An 18,284-nucleotide genomic window follows, 5' to 3' on the forward strand; every position below is an offset into this window, starting at 1 on the left:
TGCATTCTCCTGGAAACTCTTTCCTTCCTCAGGTTTCCATAACAGTGTTCCTTTTTTTTTCCTGAGACAATTGGGGTTAAGTGACTTGCCCTGGGTCACTTTAAGTGTCTGAGGTCATATTTGAACTCAGGTCCTCCTGACTTCAGGGCTGGTGCTCTATCTACTGCACCAACTGGCTATTCCTACATTGTTCTTTCTTGCTTCTTCACCTAGCTCTCTTAACAGCTCCATCTTTTTTTTTTTTCCAGGTACTTTACATTTTTTAAAATCTTCTTTCATAGTTTATCTTCGTTCACTTGAGGATGCGTCCCACACTCACCCTAAGTTCTCTCCTTGTCCTTTTCTCCACTCACGTTTGACAATTTGTTCCACTCTCACGGCTTCATTTATCAGCTTGGAGAAGAGCGATTTAAGGAAAGATGACTTCTGAGTTGGGTCTTAATGGAAGAGAAGGATTTCAACAAGTTATGGGTGATGTGGAGGAAGGGTGTTGCAGGTGTTCCATGCAGGAAGCCTGGAAGCAGAGGTGGGCAGGATGGGATCCCTTAGGTGCTAAATTTGTCTGGAATGCAGAGTGCGTGGGGAGGTAGAACATGAAAAATGGATGGAACTGTAAGTTTGGAGCTCGATAGTGGAAGGCCTTGAATGCAAAGAAAAATATTTCTCCCCCCACCCTTTATTCTATAAGCAAAGGTTATCTCTCAAGAAGTGTGTAACATGTTCTACATTTTGCCTCGCTAAGTGCAAGACAGATTGGAGCGGGGAAGAAGACAAGAGAAAGACCATTTAGAATTATTGCAATAACATTATGATGGTCTATTTGAGAAGTAACAAAGATTTAAGCCCATGGGGCTGTGTAGCTACAGGGTGTGGACAGGAAGGACAGCAAGAGAGCATGGAAAGATTTCTCTGTAGCAGTGTTTCTCTGGAAATTTTTATGGCTTTCCTTGCATATCTGTATTTATTTCCTCTTTGGGATGTGTGTGTGTGTGTGTGTGTGTGTGTGTGTGTGTGTGTGTCCCTGAACACCATTTCATGCATGTTGCCCACAGGCATAAAGAATACCTAAGATCCACCTTCTCTGCTCAGGCCTTTCCTATTAGCTGGGGCCTGTGTCAGAGATCATAGGACCCTGGCAAAGAAGAGGAAGGGGCAGAATCAAGAGATATGGCAAGGGTAAAGTCAACAGGACTGGGTTTGATGGGATGTGTGGGAGATGAGGAAGAAGGAGGAGTCCAAGATAGTTTGAACCCAGGTGACAGGGAGGATGTATCTTGATTGCATCAAGTCTAACAGGAAAGTTGGGAGGAAGGGCAAGATTTTTGTGGAAGATGATAAATTCAGTTTCGTACACAGTGAGTGAGGGCAGGGATGTCCAATAGGAAGTTAGAAAGGCAGGATCAGATCTCGGGGCAAAGATGGGGCTAAATGTCGAGATTTAGGAATCCTTTGCAGAGTAATCCCCTCTACCTTTCCATCCACCTTTCACATTTTCCTTCTCCTCATACCCTGCACTCCAGCCTCACTCAAACTGAGACCTGTTGAAGACTGAAGGTCTCCCATTTCATTCAGGGCCATCTCCAGTCGTCTTGCTCTAGGTCTGGCCACTGGACTCAGATGGCTTTGAGGGGAAACTGAGGCAGGTGATCCTGCTCAGCCCTCCCTCACTGCCGATCATGGCGTCTCCTCCCTGATGTCATGGCCCTCTTTAAGAACAACAATCACAGCAACATTCTAAACTGACCGGATTAACACGGTTACCTCTTCCTGCCTTCATCTGCTTCTGAGCCTCCTTGTAGACCATCCCTCACACCTGCATCACACTTCCTCCTCCACCTCCTCACTACTATATAAAGATAGAAATAATCTTTGTTCCTCAAAATTTCTGGAGAGTTCTTAGTCTCAATCTCTCCAAATTCTATCTTCATCGACTTTGTATCATGTTTATTTATGTATTCCCCCATTACCACCAGATTGGAAACTCTTAGACATATTTTGTTGACTCATATATCACCAGCATTGAGGGCTGATTCTTAGACACAAAACACAGAGATTTTTTTTAATTGAATTGGATTTTAGAGGCATCTTCCAGAGAAATTAAATCGATTATCCAAAGTCACATAAGTATTTATTAACTGAGTCAGATAATAATGGCCTCTGGGCACAGCCTTGCCATTTACAAAAGGCATGACCTGGGACAAATCTCTGAGTCTGTTTCTGAAAATATGGATTGAACTAAACATTTTATAAATTTCTGTTCAGCTTGAAATCTCTATGCTCTATGTTTTAGCTCAGACATTTTTATGTTCAAAGATCTGTTTCTTCTAAAATTCTATTTCCCATGGTCCTTCCTAGGGCTGACATGTTTTAAGATTCTTTCCAGCTCTGAGAACCTATATTCTAAGATCTACTTCCTCTAACTTTCTAATTCTTTTTTTTTTTTTTTATAGCTTTTTATTTTACAAGATAGGTGCATGGGTAATTTTTCAGCATTGACAATTGCAAAACCTTTTGTTCCAACTTTTCCCCTCCTTCCCCCACCTTCTCCCCCAGATGGCAGGTTGACCAATACATGTTAAATATGTTAAAATATATAACTTTCTAATTCTTATGGTTATTCCTTCTAGTTCTGAAATTTTATGTTTGAACATGGAACCTACTCAGTTTCTCGACTCCAAATCTGCCTTTTGGCTAAAAGATCTCAGTAGTCTTGCTACCTTCCCCTCCCTCCTCAAAGATTTTATTTTCCAGGATTCCTTTCACCTCTGAAATTCTATTTTCTTTTTTTTTTAAATAATAATAGCTTTTTTATTTTTCAAAATACATGCAACAATAGTTTTCAACATCCACCCTTGCAAAACCTTGTGTTCCAAATTGTTCCTCCATCCCCACCTCCTCCCTCCTCTAGACAGCAAGTAATCCAATATAGGTTAAACACGTGCAATTAAATTCTATTTTCAAGAACTAGACCTATAAGTAGGGAGGCCAGGAATATCTGCGGGCTATAGTACAGGAAATCCCTAGCGCTCAGCCTCATGATTCAGTGGCTCATGTGACGTGATCATCTTCTGGAATTCATCATGAGAGGACTTCTCTTATTGATTATGATCAACGTGCACTTGTCTAATTGATCATAATTAATGTGCATTTGTAATTGATCTTAATTAAGCCTCATTTGTCACAACTAGAAAACATTGATGATGAGGTGATCAGCCAGTCAATAAAAATTGATTAAGTGCCTGCTATGTGCCCGGCACTGTGCTAAGTGCTGGGGATACAAAGAAGGGCAAAAGATAGTCCCTGTCTTCAAGGAGCTTCCAGTCTAAAGGGAGAGACAGGGTGGCAAATAATGATGCACAGACAAGCTACAGAAAGGACTTGGTGGAGATCAGCAGGGAAGGCCCTAGAATTAAGGGGCATTGGAAAAGGCTATTTGAAGAAGGGGAGATTTTAGCTGTGGCTAAAAGGAAGCCAGGAGTCAGAATGAGGAGGGAGAGATTTCCAGACATGAGGAGAGAGAGATTTCCAGACATGAAGGACAGCCAAGGAAAAGGACCAGGGTTGGGAGATGGATGGTCTTGTTTGAGGAACAGCCAGATCACCTTCACTGGCTCAAAGAGGTGAAGGCAACCAGATGGCATAACCTGTACTTGGAGTCTAAAAGGCCTGAGTTCAAATCCTACCTCAGATACCGACATTGTGGTCTTGGATGAATTGTTTGAGCCTTCTCACTTTTCTCATCTATAAAATGGGTATTTTGACTCAATAGCCTCTAAGATCAACTCCAAACTAAAGATATGATTCTCTGGTTCGTTTCTTCTTCCCCCCTTTCAGGCTCGATGCCATAGAGCATGGTCAGGAAGTCATCAAATGAAAGAATCTTTAATTTCTAGTTAAAAGGGACTTTGGAAATAAATGCTTTCTTCCTCTCCTTGCAAGGTCCTTCCCCTTTCACTGGCTTTTTCAGGCTGCTGTGCTGCTAGCTGTGCTGCTGCTAGCTTGCTCTGATCAGATCTACATCTTCCAATCTATTTTCTACTCATTCTTCAAGCTGCAGTTCAAAGCCCATTCCTCCAGGAAGCCACCATTTAACACTCTAACCAACTGACCCATTTCTGGGCAACCATTTAGAACGGAAGAAAGATTATCTGATACAATCTCTTTCTTTTACGGATGAGGATTCTGTAGCCCAGATAAGGAAAATCGCTTCTCTAAACTCATGTGATTTATAAATTATCAGGGCCAGGATTTTACCATCCCCCTCCCAATGCTCTCATTCCTCTTCTGAGCTCCTTCAACACTCTCCCCTCTCATTTGGTGCTTAAGACATACTGCCTGAATCCTAGTCTTAGGAGGCTAGAACTTAGATTTGTGAGGAACCTTAGCACATGGAAGGTTGGAGTTTTGGAAGACACCTTGAACCACAGCACTTTGAAGATGGAAGGGACTTTCTAATATAGAATGTTAGAGCTGGGAAAGGACCACTTGAGATCATTTAGTCATCTGTGAGATGGGGAAGCTGAGGCCCAGAGAAAGCACAGGTGATTTACCCAAGTTCACACAACTCAATGGGGTCAGTTAGGTAAGTTTTTACCTTAATGTTCCTTCTCCGCATCTAGATTAAGGAACATGAGAGCCTAGTTTATACTTTTTTTCCCCCTTAACCCCAGTGTCTAATCCTTATGCACTAATTCCTTATTTATTTCCCTAACCGGCCCCTTCCCATACTAATCTGCCATACTAACCTTCCTAAGAGGGAAAGGAAATCTGCTAGTGGTCCTTCTGAGGATAAAAGGCCTTTGCATCTTGGACTCAGGCTCTCTCTCCTTTCTTTCCTTCTCTTTCCCCTTCACTTCTCTCCCCTCTCTCTCATGGCTGAGACTCACAGGGAGCTTCCACGGACAGGTGGTCACAAAACTACTTAGACTTTAGCTAGAAACTGGTTGGTGTTAAGAGTTAAATTCAAGTCCTTGCATTGCTAATACCTGGAAGGAAGTGATCTGGGTCAAGCCGTTACTTCTCCGAGTCTGTTTCCTAATCTAGTAAATGGGAATAATAATTCAGAGGCTCCCCACCTCTCTTGGCTGCTGTGGGGCAGGGGGCACACAGGCAGTCGTGCTGGACCCGGCAGGGTCAGGGGCCGCTCAAATCCGATCTCAGACACTTTTAGTGAGTGACCTTGGGCAAATCACTTCATTTCTATCTGCCATTTGTGGTAATGGCACCAATCTCCCGGGGCTGTTGTGGGGATCAAGTGAAGTCATATCTGAGAAGCGCTTCGAAAACCGTCCCCTGAGACATAAACGCCGGTTACCGTAGTTGTTGCTGAGCCGCTGGGCCCGCTACCCGACCTTCTGGCGCGGAGAAAGAGGAATGGAGGCTCATTTGCACTGAGTGGCCATGGAAGGGGGGGTCCTTTAACTCTCCCCCTCAGAAGCCGGAGCAGCAGGTCTCCTCTCCCTCTTGGGAAGGTTTTAGTGGGCAGATTAGCAGGGGAGGGGGCACGTTGGGGAAATAAACCAGGGACCCAGCAGATAGAGGGACCGGTCTCAGTTTCCACATGAGTAAGAGCAGGAAAAGAGCAAGCCGGTCTCTAAGGGCTCGCCAGCTCGATCTCCGCGAAAAGCGCCTCGGAGGATCCAGCAGCGCGGGTTCTGCTGGTGACCCTGGGCAAGTACTTTGCACTCCTGGGCCTCGGCTCCCTTCCAACGTAAATCGAGGAGCTGGATCGCAGAGCCCCAAGGCCCTTTCAGCTCGCATTGTTATGACTCCATAAACTCACGCACGTGTGTGCGCACACAGGCCCCACTGATGCCCACACGGCCCCCCGCGGAGCCCCGCCGTGCACGCGTCCAAGGAGCAGGCCGCCAGCCCAGACAAAGGTCACGGAGCTCCTGGGGGCGCCCGGCGTGACCGTGCCAGGCCGGGCGGCGGGACGGAGCCCAACCTCCCCGGCCTGGGCCTGGCGGCAGCGGGGCCGCGCGCGCCTAGTTTCTCCAGCCGCCGCCGCCGCCGCCGCCGCCCCCTCCCTCTCTGCCCGGCTCCCCCACCTCTCCCCAAGGGTCACCTCGAAAGGGTTAAGGGCTGGGGTGAGGAAGGCCGTCCCACCGCCCGATGATTGGCCGCTCGGCTCCGTCCCGGCCCCCCGCCGCTTGGCCATAGGCCCGCTGGCCGGCTCCGCCCCGCTCCGGCTGCCTGCTCGGGGGGAAGCGCGCAGCTCCGCTAAAGGGGGAGGCACAGAGCAGAGCGCACGGCGCCCCTGCTCCGGTTCCTGCTCCCGCTCCCGCTCCGGCTCGGGCTTGCGCTCCCGATCGCGCTCCGGCTCCCGCTCCGGCTCCCGCTCCCGCCCGGGCTCGGGCTCGCGCTCCTGTTCGTGCTCGGACTTCGGCTCCAGCTCCGGCTGCAACTGCAGCTCCTTGCCCGGTGAGCCATCCCCGATCCCTACGGCGGCGGGAGGGCAGAGGAGGGCCGGGGAGAGCTGTCAGGAGCAGAGCTCTGGTGAAGGCAGAGCTCCCGGGGCCGAGGGCGGGCGGGCCCGAGCCCAGCTGGGCAGGTCCGCTCGGCCCGGCTCGGCTTGGGGGGAATCGCGCGGGTCGGAACGAGCCGACTTCGGGGTGTTCTAGAGCGACCCGCGGAGAGTCGGAGCGCAGCGTTCCAGAGCGGCCGCTGGGGCGACTGACTGCTGGCTGGGTTCGATTTCTGCGATCCCGACTGGCGAGATGGAATTGTGCGTTCCAGATTTGCGGGGTTGGGTTCATTTCTGCGCTCCGACGGCTGTCGGGTTCGTGATCGGCGTTCCAGACAGCCCTCCGAAGCGCTTGCTTCTCATTCCAGAGCCAGACTGGTGCTGATGGTAGTGGCCCATCGCGGCCGGTTTGGGCTCCGTTGTGAGGGTTCCGGTGTGCAGAGTCGGTTTGAGTCCCCAGTCAGAGTGTGCCAGGGGCTCAGGGCTTTGAGCCTTCCAATGACTTTGGATTCCAGTGTTCTAGAGCTTCCGTTGGGTTCTCTTCAGAGTAAAAAAAAAAAAAAAAGCCTTTGGGTCAGAGAATTCCAGAGCGACTGGTTTGGATTAGGTTCAGTTCAGAGCTGGGTTGGGCGGAGAGGGTTCTGGATCTGGGAGTGGGAAAAGCAGTGGGAGCCTCAGCTGAGAAGTGGGATCTCCTGGCCCACTTAGGTACCCCACATCTTTTTTTTTTTTTTTTTTAACTAGAAGGAAGCATGAGTTAGACAGTGGACTCAGACAGCAGCAAGGGGAAGCAAGATCCTTGTGCCTTGGGTGGGGGAGACTAGGAATGGAGACAGAGGAGGGGAAGGGGGCCTAGCTACAGAAAACAAGAAGATGGAGCTAGGGAGGAGAGGAGAGAAGAGAGGCTTTGAGATGGGAAGCGAAAAAAGGGCTCAGGGAGAAAGAAGGAGGAAGCTGAGGGGGAGGCCCCTGGGTATTGTGGGAGGGGGAGAAGTATCAGAGGGAGGGAGGAAAGTTTTTAAGGATTCATAGTCTTCAAGGAAAAGAGGGACAAAGGAGAATGAGGGAGAAAGGGAAGAAGAGGTAGTTTGGGAGGAAGAGCAAGAATAGAAGGAACCAAGTAGAAATCCCCCAAGAAAAGGAGCAGGAGAAGGGGGATTTGGGGGGGGTGCCTCTGCTTTAACCCCCATAGTTTCTGCTAAAAGTTCCAGGGAAGGGAAGAAGGAACTCAGAGTTGGGGGGTTACCTCTAGACTCCATTCTTCTCCTTGCCCAATCAGGTTTCCCTAGGCCTTGTACCTAGGGGAGAAGGAGAAAGATCAAGTTGGACTTCTACATATCTGCTTCATAGGCCCAAGGTGGAGGTCCCAGAACAGCAGGTCCCCCATAGGCCTCTACACCTATTGCCTGCAGGATATTCAGGCTGGTGATCCTGCAAACATAGACCACTGGAGGTAGAAAAAGACCTTTGAGCTGATTTCTCCCATGACTTTCATTTGAAAAGATGAAATAATAACAATGACATATGTCAATTTAACATTTACAAAGCTCTTTATATCCGTTATCTCATTTGATCTTTTCAATCATTCTCTAATATGTATTGCAGGCATTTTTATCTGTTTTACAGATAAAGAAACCAAGGTTCAAAGAGGTTCTGACCACATAGCTAGTAAGTGTTTGAGGTGGGATTTGTACCTTAGCCTAGTCTCTAAGAGCAGCATTTTATTTATCCTGCCACGCTACCTGATGGAAAGATGGTCAGAGAAGCTAAATGACTTCTCTGATTTCCCCAAGCAAATAACTTGTTGAACTGAAACTACAACTTGGGTCTCGAGGCCTTTGTATTACCTCTTGCTGCATCTTAAAAGTAACCAATCTGAAACCTGTTGTGTATTGGTGATTAGATGCCCAGATTCTAGATTAGGTACTACTGTTGTTTGGCTGACCTTGGAAAAGTTCTTTCCCTTCTCTGACCCTCAGTTTTTCTGCTCTGTGAAATAGGTACGAATTTGTCTGAAAAGCAGAGTTCAAACATCATAGGTGCTGGGTGATTGAGAGCAAGAGGGTCATCAGATCACACTGATATCCAGGACCCATTCAGGCTACTTGTTATCACTTTGTAGCTGTTTGAGGTTGCTTTGACAGGGGCAGGAGAGATCTTGAGCCACTTACTTATCCCTGCACCTCCAAGTCCTTCATCTATAAGATGAAGGGAATAGGACTCAAAAGTTACTAAGCTTCTCTTAGCGAAGACATAAAATTCTGTTAACAATAATTGATGGTAGTAGTGAGATATACTGTGTTCCAATTCTGCACCCCCACCTCTGACATCTTGGGTTCTAAAAGCCCCCCCCACCTCTGACATCCTGGATTCTAAGGGCCCTCCCAGCTCTGACATCCCTTGTTCTAAGACCCTCCCAGCTCTGACATCTTGGGTTCTAAGGGCCTTCCCAGTCTGACATCTTGGGTTCTAAGAGCCCCCCCACCTCTGACATCCTGCGTTCTAAGGGCCCTCCCAGCTCTGACATCCCTTGTTCTAAGGGCCCTCCCAGCCCTGACATCTTGGGTTCTAAGGGCCCTCCCAGCTCTGACATCCTGGGTTCTAAGGGCCCTCCCAGCTCTGACATCCCTTGTTCTAAGGGCCCTTCCAGCTCTGACATCCTGGGTTCTAAGGGCCCTCCCAACTCTGACATCTTGGGTTCTAAGAGCCCTCCCAGCTCTATCTCCTGGGTTCTAAGGGCTCTCCTAAACCTCTTCTTAGCTTTGACATTCTCTGTTCTAGTGCCCCTTCCAGCTTGGACATTCTGGTTTTTTTTTCTTTCTCCAGAGAAGAGGAACCCTGGATGACTCTGAGATTAAGTGGCAATCCTATAATAGGGGTACCCCTCCCACACGCACACAATAGGTTATTCTTTGCTTTCCCAGCCTCCTTGCCAGCTGAGTCCTTTTCATTCCTATAGCATTTGGCGACATATGTGTGTCTCCCACTCAATTTTCCATTTACACCGTGTCTCCCCAGACATGATATTTTTAGCTGTGTCAGCTCTCATAGCTAGAAGGGACTTCCAAGGTCATCTAAGCCAGCCGCTCACCCAGTGCAGGAATCCCCTCTGCAGCATCTCTGACAGGTGGTCTTCCAGCCTTAGCTTAAACACCTCTAGGGACAGGGAACTCACTCTCTATGCATTTTATCTCATGTTAAGTTTATAGTACATTGTGGGGAGACTAGCTTCAAGAAATTTTCCCATCTGTGGGATGCCTCCTTAACTCTTTACAGATCTAGCCTTAAACCATTCCAGAAACATAGCCATTTTCTCTTCTCTTAAAAACAACAGGGAGAGAGTCCGTGATCTAGTTTCTGATCCCAGCTGTGGTGCCATTATTAGCAGCATGATTATGGACAAGGAGTTTATTCTCCAAGATTCTGGTTGTTGATTTTTTTTCTCCCCAAATCTATAAAAGGGGCTGCTCATTATGCTATCTTCTAGTTTTTATAAAGAATTTACAAATGGACAGCTGCCTTTTCTAATCAAAAGGATATTCTTTTACCCGTGGCTCACATGGAAAGCCACCTCTGATTGTAGAATTGAGCTTTCTGGATGAATCAGTAGTAAATTATTGATCCCATCCCCACATTTTACAGATGAGGAAACTAAGGTGAAGAGCAGGGAAGCTACTGACCTAGCCTAACAAAACTGTTAAGAAACAGAGTCTGGATTCAAATCCAGATGCTTTCCAGGCCTTGTCAGGGAAGCAAACATGGTAACTGTGATGGAAAGGGTTTGGATTCATAGACCATTAAGTTCGAATCCAACTGTCCTATTTATTCTGTGAAACCGTAGGTGTTACTGAGACTCTTATTCTCTAAGGCTCAGTTTCCTTATCTGGAGAATTAAAAGGTTGAATAGGAAGGTCTCCATGATCCTTTCCAGCTCAAGAGCTGGAAACTCAAATTCAGGTTTTTCCAGGACAAGATATTGCTGCTAACACTCATCATCAGACAATTTGATTTTTTCTGCTTCTGATGAAAGATGAGAATGAACAACGAATAACTAAGGAAAACATTTCTTTTCAAATTCACAAATTAGAAAATCCATAAATTAGAATTCACGTTCTAATTGCGGTAACGAAGTGATACAGGAGATGACATTCAGCAGCAGGGCAGATGGTAAGACCTGGTAACAATTGGAGATGACTAAAAGTTATATGGGCTACTTCAAGGGAGATAAGGCGTTTTCCTTCTCTGGAAATTTCAAGTAAGTTTGATCACTTATTGGTTTGATATTTGATCATTAGGCTGGACTAGCTGGCCTTTGAAGTCCCTTCTGTGAGATTTTGTTAACTCTAAATTCTAACTGGGTAATTCTACTTAGCATCCAACCTTGCTCCTTGACCATTGAATGAAGTTTTAATATCATAGAAAAGGGGGAAGATAATGCTTTGAGAACTATTTAACAAACATTTCTTAGTCACCCACTTTAAATAAGTCCTGAACAGGGCACTGAATAATAACTGTCCTAATAGAACTGAAAATTTAACAAGAAGTTAGATATTATGGTTTAAAAACAAACTAACCTATTGCATAGAGTTGAGTCGTTTATTATCCCCACATCACAGGAGGTATCATCAGATAAGGAAAATCACTGACCCACATCCTTACAGGGGTCCTCAAACTATAGCCCGTGGGCCAAATGCAGCAGCTGAGGATGTTTATCCCCCTCACCCAGGGCTATGAAGTTTCTTTATTTAAAGGCCCACAAAACAAAGTTTTTGTTTTTACTGTAGTCTGGCCTTCCAACAGTCTGAGGGACAGGGAACTGGCCCCCTATTTAAAAAGTTTGAGGACCCCTGTAGCTATAGTAGATACTTACAATTAGTAAGTATACAAGCTGAGATTGGGATGCATTATTTTTCTGACTATAAGTCTAGTGGATTTTCCCATCTGTGCTATGGGAATTAATTAGGAGGGGAAGGAGCTTACTTCTGGAGGGTGTATATCAGGGAGGGCAAGGTTGAAGGCAGGTAGGTGGTCTTCTAGAGGGGATTTCTTTTGTCCCTTCCTTGAGATTTTGGGGAGAGATCAGGCTGGCCAGGCTCGTTAGAGCTCTTGGAATGCCAGGCTAAGGAGCCTGGAAATGAGATTCAGAGGAAAGTGGGTCAGTTAATGGTGTGAATTGTTGACACTCACAAGGGCATAGGGTTCCTGAGCCAGTCCCTGCTCTTTAGCCCCAGCTGAAGCAGTAATCCTTTCAAGATCGGGTAACTCTAGGCTGCTGATAGGCAAAGCCTTTCACACTGTGTTTGCTGGAATCTCCTTCTCTGGGAGGGAGGTTAGAAGGAGGGGTGGGATTTCAACACTGTCCAAACAAAGCCATGTTCTTCCCTGCCTGCTCAGCCAAATTTCCTCCATCCCCCAGGGTTCTTCTCCGTGACTTGTTCCCAGAGAGTTCACATTCCGTTTCCCAGCTACCCTCTGGATGGAATAATGATCCCCAATTCCCCAGTCCAAGCTGTTAACCCTTCTTGGGGAGATGGAGCTGCCAGGACAGGCTTCTAAGAATCCAGGGACCATTGAGACGTTATAGACAAGCATCTTCAGTTTACAGATGAGAAAAGAGATTCAAAGGCTTGTCCAGAGTTACAGAGCCCTTGAATGCTGGAGCTGGGATTTGAGCCCGGCTCTCTTCCCTTTATAGCCAGCTTGAATAAGATGCAATCCCCAGTGCAGGATGGACTAATCCTTATATTCAGATGTTTCCCCCTTTTGGGGGTGGTTATTCTTCAGCTGTCTAGCACAGAATGGCTAAGGAACTCACCTGAGGTCACCCAGCATGTCTAAAAATAACCCAAGTCTAACATAAAAAGAATAATTCACATTTCTTTAGCGCTTTCAATTTAAAAAAAACTAGGGTTTCCATAGTATCTACTGGCTCACAGGAATCCTAGGAGACAGGAAATCTCCATTTTACAGATGAGGAAACAGTCACTTGAGGTTTTCTTAAGCAAAGATGTTGGAGTGGTTTGCCATTTCCTTTATCTCATTTTACAGAGGAGGAAACTGAGGCACTCAGAGGTTAAATGACTTGCCCAGCTAGTACATATCAGAGGATCTGAACTCGCATCTTCCTGACCTCACATCCAGGGCTCTAACTATTGTTCCACTTAATGTTTCACAGAAAGGAGGCGGATGGAGTCCTAGTTCAGGAGTCAAAGGGTTTGGTTCTTACTGCCTATGGGAACTTGGACAAGTAACTTTACTTTCTTCTCTGTAAAATGAGGAGGGCAGGGGAGGAGTAGTGGTAGAGGGGGAGAAGATCTGGACTAGATCAGCTCTGACGTAATTTCTCCTCCAGAATTAGGGCCCCTGAAAAGTTAGGTCTCAACATGTTGCTGATGAAGAAACATTCAGAGACTGTGAGCCATCCAGACTCACACAGTGTGTTAAAAGTGGAGATTTGAACTCAGGACTTTCTGGACTCTTTCCACTCTTGCCTTCCCTATGCTTGTAGAACTCTTAATGGTTTACAGAACACCCTTCACACCATAAGCCTCTGAGAAGGATAGTAGAGCCAGGAGGTCATGGGTGAGGGGTTAGGGTTGGAGGGCTTAGTTTAGAGCCAGAGTCAGAGTCAGAGGCATTTGGGTTAGGGTCAGTGTTGGAGGTAGAAATAGAGGCAAAGGTGTATTTAGGGTTAGGGTCAGAGGCAGAGGAAGATGCAGAGGCATTTAGGGTCAGGCTTAGGGCCAGAGGCGGAGACATTTAGGGTTAGGGTCGGTGTTGGAGGTAGAAATAGAAGTAAAGGTGTATTTAGGGTTAGGGTCAGGATTAGGGCCAGAGGCAGAGACATTTAGGGTTAGGATTAGTGTTGGAGGTAGAAATAGAGGCAAAGGTGTATTTAGGGTTACGGTCAGAGGCAGAGGAAGATGCAGAGGCATTTAGGGTCAGGATTAGGGCCAGAGGCAGAGACATTTAGGGTTAGGGTTAGCGTTGGGGGTAGAAATAGAGGCAAAGGTGTATTTAGGATTAGGCTCAGAGGCAGAGGAAGATGCAGAGACATTTAGGGTCAGGGTTAGGGCCAGAGGCAGAGACATTTAGGGTTAGGATTAGCGTTGGAGGTAGAAATAGAGGCAAAGGTGTATTTAGGATTAGGCTCAGAGGCAGAGGAAGATGCAGAGGCATTTAGGGTCAGGGTTAGGGCCAGAGGCAGAGACATTTAGGACATGTAGACATTTAGAGTCAGGGTTAGCATTCTCCCGGGTTCAGGTCCTCACTCTTTCTCACTGGACAAGGCATTTAACTGGCAGTGCTCCTAGGTAATTCTGGATAGGTTATACCTGCTTTGGGAGAGTTCTGCTTTCTCCCTCTACCAATAGAATCCCAAGTGCAGTTCTTATCCCCGTTTTGTAGTAGAGGAAACGAAGCTTCAGCAAAGGTTTAAGCAATTCCCCACACACACACACACACACATCTGAGCAGATCTGAGAAGTGTTGATCTAGACCCCAAATTCAGGTCCCGGTGCACCGCCCTGCTCTCAGTCAAGGTTCCCAGCCTATGTCCTCGGCTCTGTGCATGCAAGGGCTCAGAGGTTTTCAGGCAGCCTGGGCAGAGGAGATGAATTCTGCAGTTGGCCAGATTGGAAGGACTTAGCACAAAACAGTGTGACGTAAGCTGAAAATGTAAGTGGGAGCTAGGTTACCGATGGCCTTGAATGCTAGGGTTTGGACCTTGCTCCAGAGGCAGTAGGGAGCCACTGAGGGTTCTGCCAGAGCCAGATGTTGTGTAACCTGGCAGCCCTCCCTCGCCTCCCAGGATTCCCTTCCCACACAGCTTGGCCGAGGGCTCAGGGCCACCCTGCGAGTGATATTATCTTGGGGAGCCAGGGTGGGAGGCCTAGGACAAAGAACAAATCCAGGGGAAGAGCAGAAGTCCCTAGTGGAGTGTAACTAGGACTCCAGGTGTCCTGTGGAAAGGGGGTGCGGGCGGGAAGGGGAGCGGAGGAGCCCGGCCCCACAGACGGGGAAGCGACCTTGGAGAAGCCAGTGGTTGGAACCTCGACTGTCATCTCAGGCAGGGTCTGCCAAAGGCCAGTTGTTGGTTATGTGATTTACTCATGTTTCCCTTGCAGAACTGGAGATGGACAAATTGTTCTGTTTGGAAACTTTATAAATAACATTGATACCTTGTTTTACCAGCAGAATCAGGGCAGCTGCAAAAGTCTGGGGAGGGAGGGCCTGAGGAGCTTCCATCTGACTTCCTCCGGGTTCTTCCAGTCGCCCACCCCCCTTTTTATTCCCTTTCGTTCTTATTGCTCGGGTTAACCCTGTTCTTGGGAAAGGATATTGGTTCTGGGACTGACCTCGCAGGACTCTGGGGCACTTATTATTTGAATAATCTTGGACAAGCTACTTGCTCTCCTCCAACCTCAGTTTCTACTTCTGTAAAATAAAAATATAGACTAATTGGCCTGTAAATTCTCAGCACTAAGTCAATGAATATACAACTCTCCTCCCCGACAGAGCCTTTGTTCAAAAATCCTCATTGTTCAAGACCCAGCACACGGAACGTGTTCTGAAAAAAAAAATCACCTCCGATTTCTCCGGGTATCACAGGATTTGGGTGATATTAACCCAATTGAATGGGGAAAAAATTACTGATGTATATTTTGCCCTTTTCCAGATAAGGAAATCGAGGGTTCGAAGATGCCTTAGGTCACACATATGATCATTGTTGGAACTAGAATATAAACCCAGCTCTAACTTTTTTTTTTTTTTTTGCTTTGTTTTTTGGCCACAAATCTCTGCCGTCTGACAAGCTCTAAGTAAGACATGATCTCTTAAAAATAAAAAAAAAAGTCAACAGAGAGGCAGTGTGGTATAGTGGATAGAGCCATCCTGAAGGTCTAAGTTCAGGACAGGAGCTCTGGCACATTCTATGGGTGTGTGACCCTGGACTAGTGAGTTAATCTCTCAGGGTTCGAGATGGCTCTCCAAAAGGCACCATCTGGCTTTGGGAGAGAACAGAGGGACTTTCCTCACCCACTCAGAAGTTCCAGATAACAATCTAGCCCCTAATCTTACAGTTTAATACGGGAATGAGGTATATGAGACAATTATAAATAGATAAGAAATATTACGTTGAATAGGAAGGGGTTGGGCACAGAGAGACCTCTGCCTGCCGGGAAGCACCAGCCAAGCCTTCTTGGAGAAGGCAGCCAAGAAAGGGGAAGGACTTTTGCAAGGGGAACCTGGGCCGGAAAGAAACTCTCCATCATTCTCAAGGGTTAATCAATGGGATTGTCCCCAGTTCAGCCTCAGTGACACAAGCAGATGACCAGTGGGAGACAGAAAGCCACAGGATTCTGTAGAAACTGGGCCCGAGGGTGGGCGAAAGCGGGTGACTGGGTACTAAAAGTTCCTCGATCAGTCCTTCCCTACTTCTGTTTTTTCTTTCATCATTTCCTCTGTTTGTGTTTTCAGAGTAAGCTTGAGTGAGGGATGAGGACCTCTGCTAATCACTCACTTACCCTCCTGGTAGCATATGGAAGAGAGAGTAGGCAGGAGGAACACGGTCACTTTTTTAAATTAGGATTTGATTTTTTACAATTATTTGTAAATTTTAACATTAATTTTTGTTTAATTTTGTGTTCCAAAATTTCTCCCTTCCTCCCTTTCCCTCTTCTTAAGGTGAGAAGCAATTTGATATAGGTTATATATGTGCAATCATGTAAAACATTTCCCTGTTAGTCTTGTTGTGAAAGAAGAAACAGATCTAAACGATAAACCATTAAAAAAGAGAAAGAAATTAAAATAGTGTGCTTCAAGTCTGCATTCAGACTCCACTTTCTCTGGATACGAATAGCATTTTTCCTTAGGAGTGCTTTAGAATTTCTGTGGATCACTGTGTTGCTGAGAAGAGCTACGTCATTCAGAGCTGACCTTCATACAGTGTTGCTGCTACTGTGTAAATGTTCTTCTGGTTCTGATCATTTCACTTTGCATCAATTCATATAAATCTTTCAGGTTTTTCTGGAATCTACCTTTTTGCTGTTTTTTTATAGCAAAATAGTATTCTTTTACATCCATATACCATAATTTGTTCAGCCATTCCCCAATTCATGGACATTCCCTCAATTTCCAGTTCTTTGCCACCCCAAAAAGAATTATCAATTGGTCTACAGAGCTAGTATTGCTAGATCAAAGGCACAGTTTGATAGCCCTTTGGGCATAGTTCAAATTGCTCTCCAGAATAGTTGGATCAGTTCACAACTCCACCAACAATAGATTGGAATCCCAATTTTTCCCATATCTTCTCCAACATTTATCATCTTCCTTTTCTGTCATATTAGCTAAACTGATAAGTTTGAGTTGTTTTGATTGACATTTCTGTACTCAATGGTGACTTAGGGCATTTAGAGCATTTCTTCATATGACTATATATTAATTTCTTTATCTGAAAACTGTCTGTTCATATCCATGGATGAACGTGGTCACTTTCAGAGGGACTGCTACTTGCTTGCCCAGAGGAGCCCACCAGTGACTATTTGTTTGACTCACCACTCATGCTTTAAATCTTGACTGACTGTGAAAGACTTGGGCTCTGACTCCATTAGGACTTTGGGCAAATGACTTAATTCCCCCAGTTCATTTTTGTAAAATGAGGGAGTTTGGCTGGAGGCCTCAAAGGCCCTTCTAATGCTTCTGGGCCTGATGTTCCATTGGGTAAATGTCTCTGAAATACCACCTTCTGTGTGAGTCTTCCAAGGTCGGACACCCAGCCAGATTTAAATCTCTGCCGTTTATCTTGATTTCTTTTCCCACCCTCCAGTTCCCTGCCTCTCATGAGAATTCATTTGCTCACCCCCTTGGCCATTCCTGCCTGACATATTTGCTGAGCTGTGTCTGTGACTGGCTACCTGTGTATGTTTCTAATCTCCCATGATTCAGTGACATGGAGAGTGTCCCGGATGCCCCGTGGGAGGACTTTCTTTGAATCATTGCTCTTCCACTAAATGAGAGACTGTGAGCAAATCATTTCCTTTTTTTGAGTCGTTTCCTCCTCTGTATAATGGGGATAAAGGACATTTCCGCTCTTGTGAGGCAATGATTTTGAAAGGGGGTTGTAAACTCGCAAGTCACCATGACAATATGAGCTAAGATTGTCATTCTTCAGATCCAGGAGGGCTGGGACTTTCAGTGAAACTCAAGATTGCAAATGGGCATTTTATAAAGGCTGGATGCTGGTCATGCTGACCTTTCCCTCTTGCATAATCTCTGCCCATCAGTGTCAATTGTGATTAATTCTCAGCCTGGGTCAGCTGTGAGCTGCATAGGAAGCACTCCACAAGGTGCAGGAAACAGTAGAAATCCCCAAATCTCTGAAATGTTGGTAGCTTTTACCTCTTAGATTCACAAGATGTCAGAGCTGGGAGGGCCCTTAGAACCTAGGAGGTCAGAGCTGGGAGGGCCCTTAGAACCTAGGAGGTCAGAGCTGGGAGGGCCCTTAGAACCCAGGAGGTCAGAGCTGGGAGGGCCCTTAGAACCTAGGAGGTCAGAGCTGGGAGGGCCCTTAGAACCCAGGAGGTCAGAGCTGGGAGGGCCCTTAGAACATAGGATGTCAGAGCTGGGAGGGCCCTTAGAACCCAGGAGGTCAGAGCTGGGAGGGCCCTTAGAACCCAGGAGGTCAGAGCTGGGAGGGCCCTTAGAACCTAGGAGGTCAGAGCTGGGAGGGCCCTTAGAACCCAGGAGGTCAGAGCTGGGAGGGCCCTTAGAACCCAGGAGGTCAGAGCTGGAAGGGCCCTTAGAACCCAGGAGGTCAGAG

At 46.6% G+C, this 18,284-nt stretch overlaps 1 protein-coding gene across 1 annotated transcript in view; it reads left to right on the forward strand.

The window, feature by feature from the left end:
* The first annotated feature begins 6,301 nt into the window (after window positions 1-6,301).
* ECE1 (endothelin converting enzyme 1) overlaps window positions 6,302-18,284 on the forward strand; it is a 171,190-nt gene continuing 159,207 nt past the window's right edge. The window contains exon 1 of the mRNA XM_051988315.1: window positions 6,302-6,423. The gene's annotated coding sequence lies outside the window, so the exon portion shown is untranslated. The remainder of the gene's footprint in view (window positions 6,424-18,284) is intronic.

The sequence above is a fragment of the Antechinus flavipes genome, chromosome 3 (genome assembly GCF_016432865.1).
Source record: "Antechinus flavipes isolate AdamAnt ecotype Samford, QLD, Australia chromosome 3, AdamAnt_v2, whole genome shotgun sequence".
In the NCBI taxonomy this organism is placed as follows: Eukaryota; Metazoa; Chordata; class Mammalia; order Dasyuromorphia; family Dasyuridae; genus Antechinus; species Antechinus flavipes.